The sequence below is a fragment of the Gallus gallus genome, chromosome 1, assembly GCF_016699485.2.
Source record: "Gallus gallus isolate bGalGal1 chromosome 1, bGalGal1.mat.broiler.GRCg7b, whole genome shotgun sequence".
In the NCBI taxonomy this organism is placed as follows: domain Eukaryota; kingdom Metazoa; phylum Chordata; class Aves; order Galliformes; family Phasianidae; genus Gallus; species Gallus gallus.
The window spans coordinates 186,880,094-186,887,132 of record NC_052532.1 but is presented as its reverse complement, the minus strand read 5'-3'; the positions used below and the strand labels follow the sequence as shown (position 1 = coordinate 186,887,132).

The window sequence follows — 7,039 nt, the reverse complement described above, 5'->3', positions numbered from 1 at the left end:
CAAGCTTCCCTTTCTGGGTTATTTTCCACTAGCTGCCATTAATACAATCCTAAGGCTAATGAAGCACTCAATAGAATATAAATACTAATGAGGTGTGCTGGACTCTGCAGGTCTGTAGGGGGAAGAGAATCGAACAGGTGAGTGAAACCATGAAATCACACAGCTGCTATGCAGTAGAGAGTGTTTAAGTTTGCTGTTGTATTCCTTATCCTCTGGATTCTGTTGTCCATGTGAGCCTTTAAGTCAAGGGCAGCCCAGAAGACTTCTAGATTTCTTTAGATTTCTAAATTCCAGCTTCATGCTGCTTCAGAAATAAGGAGTGAGAAAGCAATATGTGCCACTTAAAAACTCCAACAAAAAGGAAAAAAAAAACAACAACAAAAAACAGAAACCTTTCAGAGGTAGGACTGTGCTTGGAAAAAGCTCTGTTACTAGCAAGTGGAATGCGGTTCTTGTTCACAGACCAATACACAGAGCACAACCCCTACAGTTGGGAATGGTGAGCCAGGAGCTGTGTATTGGCTGTCAGAGACAAGGTTTTGGGACAACCACAGAGCAACAATACAAGAGAGGGACACAGAGAGGCAGTCCTGTTCTCATTTTAATTGAGGAATGGTTTAAATGTAAAACTCTTCAGTTAATTTCCTCCTGCAGTAAAACCAACCAATTACTTTGGCCTGTGGCTGATGGCTATTTATCAGGTTCATGATAGCCTCAGTCCTGGCTGCTACTGTTTACGTGATGTGTAGTGTTTTTGTGATTATTTGTTCCAACTCAAATAGTTATGACCTTTGATTTAATGTTATCCATTTCACCATTCTTCAGCCTCCACTGAACATATTCAGTGGTGTCTCCACCAATCCCAAGATGCAATACATGAAGTGATGAGAAAGAGCACTCGCCATATCTCATATTGCTAAAGCACCTTCACCGTGGGGTTGCCCACAAAGAGCACATGGGGTTCCTTCTCTTTGCAGTCCAAGACAAATCTTTTATGTTGCGACATCCATCTGACGTCTCACTGAATATCTTCAGCAGCATGATGATCAGAGGGCTGAAGCACCACCCCTACAGTGACAGGATGAGAGAGCTGGGGCTCTTCAGCCTAGGGAAGAGAAAGCTCCAAGGGGACTTCATAGCAGCCTTCTAGTACCCGAAGTGGGCCTACAGGAAAGATAGGGAGGGATTTTTAAAAGGGCAGATATGGATAGAATGAGGGGAAATTGTAAAGTGGAAGAGGACAGTTTTAAAATAGATTCAGGAAGAAATTCTTTACTGTGAGGGTGGTGAGACACCAACACAGGTTTCCCAATGAGGTTGTGAATGCCCCCTTACCTGGAAGCATTCAAGGCCAGGCTGAATGGGGCTGTGAGCAACCTGGTCTAGAGGGAAGTGTCCTTGCCTACACCAGGACAATTGGAACTGGATGATCTTCAAGGTCCCATCCAACCCAAATCGTTCTATGATTCTATAATTCTATATGGAACTGCTGCTGGATTCTAGTCTCCTTGGCCCACTCTATTCAGCAGCAGTGGCTCCCTCCTAATTCCATGGCTCACTTGAAAAGCTGCTGTAGGTAGAAAAGTTGTTGCTGACATGGTTAGAGAGTAGTTCTTATAATGTAGTTCTTTTGCCAGAGCAGATAAGTCTTCCCCCACAATGACATGAGCTATTTAAGCAAAGGTCTCTCTTACTGATGAAAGCTGAGTATATAGAGAGTTTGTTGAGATAATTATCCCCATTAGAGACTAATATTTTCATGCCTTTTCCTGTCACATGGGCAAAATTTTACAGAGTTCAGCTGATATTTATGGGAAGATATCTCTCATGTAATCTTACCTCAGTTTTCTGCAGTTAACAAATGATATCGTAGCTCTGCAAAACCCAAATAGGAAGAAGTGCCCTGGCAGGGGTTCAAAACGGCTTTTAGTTTACTGCATGGCAGTGGTCAGGAAAAAAGGGTCCCTGAAAACACCTCTAATTAATGACAAAAGCAGAAACCACCAGCCAAAAACAATATGAAGATGTCTAATTAGGCAAACAAGGCGGCCCAATATCTCTTCAGAGAATATGGGTCAAATCCACCTATTTCCCTTTGACTCTTAACCTGGCCAGTGTCCTAATAATCTACTAGTTGGGTCCTACAGATCTCTCAGCTGCAGATATGCTAACTAACATCTGAGTAGCAGCAACTTGTGGAGACAGTAAAAGATAATTGTGATTGACTGACAATATCTTATGTATATGGATTTGCAAAATGCATGTATTTTATCTAGTAATGAGGGATGTATCTCAATGATTAGACTGAAGTATGACATATGCGATCATTTGTTTTCATTGACACAGATTTAGGCTAAATGGGTTTCAGGAGAATTATTTCTCCGTACCTCGGTTTCCCAACAACACCATTGCTTGTAATAAATCTGCTTTCTGATTTTCAGAATGGAGTAGCTCGTTATGTGTACCTCTACAAAATTTAGCATGGGAAAGAATTATAGGGTCATAGAATCATAGAATGGTTTGAGTTGGAAAGGACCTTAAAGACCACCCAGCCCCAACCCCCTGCCATGGGCTGGTTGTCCCCCACCGGCTCAGGCTGCCCAGGGCCCATTCAATCCAGCCTTGAGCACCTCCAGGGATGGGGCACCACAGCTCTCTGACAGCCTGTGTCAGGGTCTCACTGCTCTCTGTACAAAGAAAGTGTGATTTCAGCCTAGAACTGAAGACAGTAGGCTTAAATCAGTCTCCTAAATAGCCACAGAGAACAGAAAGGTTTGATGAAAATGCTTTTTTCACCTCTTTCCTTGTTGGGTCCAGTCCTCCTCATGTGAAAGACATTAGAAAGGTGTGCAGAGTTCTCATGAACAGTTTCCCAGCAGAGGAAACTCACAAGCAAAGAATGAATAAGGTAGTCTCCACACTTTCAGCCAGCACTGATGTAATGACCTTATCATATAACACACAACAGTGAATTAATTCCCCTCTTTGCCTGTTAAAGACATTTGTTCTCTCTCAAGTTCCTTGTCAAAAACTATGAACTAGGCCAAAAAAAAAAAAAAATCCTAAAAAAACCCACAAAAGTTGTGAGTCTCAGTCACCATCCTATCTCCTTTTATTAATAGAACCTTGACACGGGAGAGTTTTCTGGCCAAGCATTTTTCACACCCAAATAGGCTCAAATAAAAAATTATTGCCAACACAATGATTTAAATGTAAGATGTAACACTACAGCACTTGCCTAACTTGATTTTTTAATGTCAACTCCAATGTGTCTGACACATGCGAGGCATAAATGAATATCCATATTTCTTAGGAATTAAAGGTTCCCTGACAGCTCACGGTATGGAGCATACGGCATTCCCGATGGGTCGTTACTGAGGACTGGCATTATTTTCATCTCCTTCGTTCTTCCCCAGCCAGCTTCACAAATGGGAGCCAGAAGACTCTCCCCTCTAACCTCAAGGGCAAATGTCTCAAAATATTTGATATAAACCAGCCTATGTTATATTTGCTAATTGCATTTGTCAATCTCCCTTGCCAAAATTTCCTCAAGTAACAGAACCTTTGGCAATGAACATGTAGATCTATGTATTTTGGTGCAGAGAATGCTTTTTACTGTGCATGAACTAGGGGCTATAAAAGAGAAATGACTCCTTGTTTCATAGAGTTGGTCCACAGAGCTGCGTCAACCCATGCAGTGTCAGAATTGGCACCTTCTCCATTTTAAAATAACTTTTTCTGATGTACTTTACTTGGTTTCTTTCTCTGTCTCCTAATCTCTTTGTTCAGTACTTCCTCACGACACCAAGTCATCACTCCACTCATCTGCATCAATCTGTCTGCCGCTTGCAGACTTTGCTGGGTCTGCCTCATCAAGTGCAGGCACTAAATTAATATCTTCTTTCAAATCAGTAATTGTCTTCAGCTTCACACTGTCATTTTTGCTTGTATTGATGTCTATTAGATTTTGGCCTACTGTTTCAGAAGTCTGTGCTGGGTTTCTTGAGTCGTGTAAGCTCCAATTCTGCCATTACAGGCCCATCTTGTTTGAATCTGTTGAAATTACGTTTATGCACATACAACTTGCTGTTCTTCATGGAAAAAGTGACATATCTAGCACCTGTAGACATGCGCTCAGACATCAAGCACAGAATTTATGTCCTCTAGTTCTTTAGGCTGTGATTTAGTTTGAGATTAAACTAGTAGCTGAATATGCCTGCACGTATGTGTCTACATGTGAAGTAGTTTCAGAGCTCCAATTATAGCAGTACAGACTAACTAATTCATTTGTTCTCACGAAAACCTCTAGTGCTCTTCGAGATGCCCTAAAGCATTCTATGTAGCTTCCCGTGTCAATATAAGAAGTAGAGTCTAGAGCAATTCAATTTATCCTAAGTCTGGCAAAAAGCATCGGGTCAGCTGAATTGCTTTTCAGGCTCCAGTGTAATGATTAAATTTTCATTGACTAAAGCAGGAGCTCAGGCACTTACCTCACATGTAGGCACCTACACATGGGCATCTGAATTTAAATGCCTTAATCTGGAGGTGACTTCCACTCCACAAGCTCAGTTTAGGTGTCCAAACATATGGTGCAATTTACAATGTTCTAGAGTGTCCAAGTCATACATATGAGACTGACAGATATGTCACATCAGCTACTGGAACACTATTCAGAGCCACGTGGAATACCCTGGGGCATCTCAAATGGCACTAGAAACTGTGCTTAGGCTACTGAATGACTGCATGTCTACAGTATAAATGCCTAAACAGAAATAATTGTGTGAAGCTCTGAGTAAAGGTTTGAATTGTGCCTAGGAAAAGTCTAATCATTCAGTGTGTAAAGAAGACAAACACAGGAAAAATGAAAAAAAACTTTGGCCGGAATATCTTGGCTGTATTCTAAGTGAGGATCTGCTGTCATCTGAAAATTAACTCCGAAGTCTAAGGAAATGTCTAGACTCACTCCATGGTTAATATAAATATAGGTTCCTTCAGATGACAATTCATACCACAGTAATAGAGAAACTGGATAAATTGCCCTCTAGATAAATTGCTCTCTACAAATTATGGAAGGGACCCAACTAAGTATTTAGATACCTGATACTTAATGGACTAATGTTGAACAAGATTCCATTCTGCCTTTTCCTTTGTGATTTGGTATTAATTATCCAACTCCCTAGGTGTTGAACACGGGAAAATATAGGTGCAAGATTTAAGAACTTGTATAAAGGGTGATTTTCTATCAGCTGACTACAATTCATCATTGTAGCCATCATCACTTCCTTATAAATTCACTATGCGTATGGTTGTGGTGTCACTATCCCTGGAGGTTTCTGAGAAAAGGGTAGATGTGGTACTGACATGATCAGTGAGCATGGTCGAGATGGGTGGATGGTTGGACTGGATAATCTTACTGGTCTTTTCCAGCCATAATTATGATTATATGATTCTGTGTTTCTATGATCTGTATCTGCATCTGATATTGCTGTTTCTGCAAAAAATAGGGTTACTCAGTCATGGAATTCTTTATCATATGCTGATGATTTCCCTCTACTGAGTCATGAGAACTTGTGTTGTCTAGTTGGCCAAAAAGTCACAGAATTATACACTGGGACAGCATTCTAATAGAGATAAACCTTTCCTCAAGAATGGTGGATCTTTCTCTTTTAGTGTAAATCACTCACAAATGCGCTCATCTTCCTCTAAACTGAAAAGGGATGGATAAAGGACTTCACACACCACCTAGTGCAAACCATGTTCAGCAAGTCACTATGAATGTGTTATCAATTCTTACCATAAATCTACTGCCTACATAAAGATAAGAAATAACAACATCCATTTGTGTGCAAGTTCCACAGAAATGAAGTAAAATTCAGTCTCTTTGTATGAAATGACAATCACTTTCATCTTTTTTCTTTATTATTTTTTCAATTAAATTATATGCACTTGTCAGCATATGCATAAACAATGCCTTAAATAATTTTCTTAAAGTAAACAGTACAGAATTAACAGATTTTTCAGGTTTAAATGGTGTTATTCAAAAGCAGTTAATGTGTATGATTTATCCATCACCTTTGTGTGAAGTCTTTGAAAAGGTTCTTTTGTTCTAAAGTTAGGGGGTGGAATAAGAATAACCACAATAATGCGTAGCAGTGAGACTTAAGGAGGAGACATTCAAATGGCATTCATCCAGTCACACCGCTCAGACGAACAAAGGGACTTCATCATTTTTATTTTCTGAATTGTGTTGTCAAAGGGCTTAGCCTAGAACAAATCCTCAGGCCCAGGTTAATTTTACCAAACTTGAATAAATATACAAATAAATAAAAATTAGATGTCTAGAACAGATTTTTTCATATCTGAAATAATTACCTAGTCCACACTAATTCTATACATCCTCTTTATACAAAGTGAAGAGAAACAGATTTCTAGAGGAGAATTGTTCTTGCCCAAAATCGAATGTTTAAGACTAGAGAAGCAGAGCAGAACTCTGGTTTGTGCATTTTTATCTGACTTCTCTGAAGACTGCATGTCTACTTTAAACTTAATTTCTAAGATTCAGATAAACAAAGTTGAGAGAGAGAAGCTCCACTGAGGTAAAGTGCAGTTCTGTCTTCTGGGAATCTTTTCCCTTCCCTAGAAATATTTGTACCTATAGCTAAGATCATAGATGAAAGAAAATTAGCTTCTCCTTACATTTTTCTAATATAAAACTAACTTAAGCTAATTTGAATAGTACCAAACTCATTATTTGATCTTATTACCTGCATTATTTGTTTCAAAGATTAATCGCTGGAACACAACAATTCATTCTTAGTCATAACCTCTATTTGATTATCGCTTAATGCCACTTTTGATTTGCTTAGTGAACCTGTAATATATTTGGCTTAGCAACATGTATAAGTGTGTATCTGCTGGTTCATACTGCTTTACAAAATCTTTTAAAATACACACAATAAGCTTATCCATCTTAAATATCGTGTGGATCACAAAGGCTGAATTAATGCATTCCCTTTAAGAAATCGACAAACCACTTTGT

The 7,039-nt window shown here is 39.4% G+C and overlaps 1 pseudogene; it reads right to left on the bottom strand.

Annotated features, from left to right (window-relative positions):
• Positions 1-617: 617 nt before the first annotated feature.
• On the bottom strand, positions 618-1,598 carry PAFAH1BP (annotated as a pseudogene).
• Positions 1,599-7,039: the final 5,441 nt, after the last annotated feature.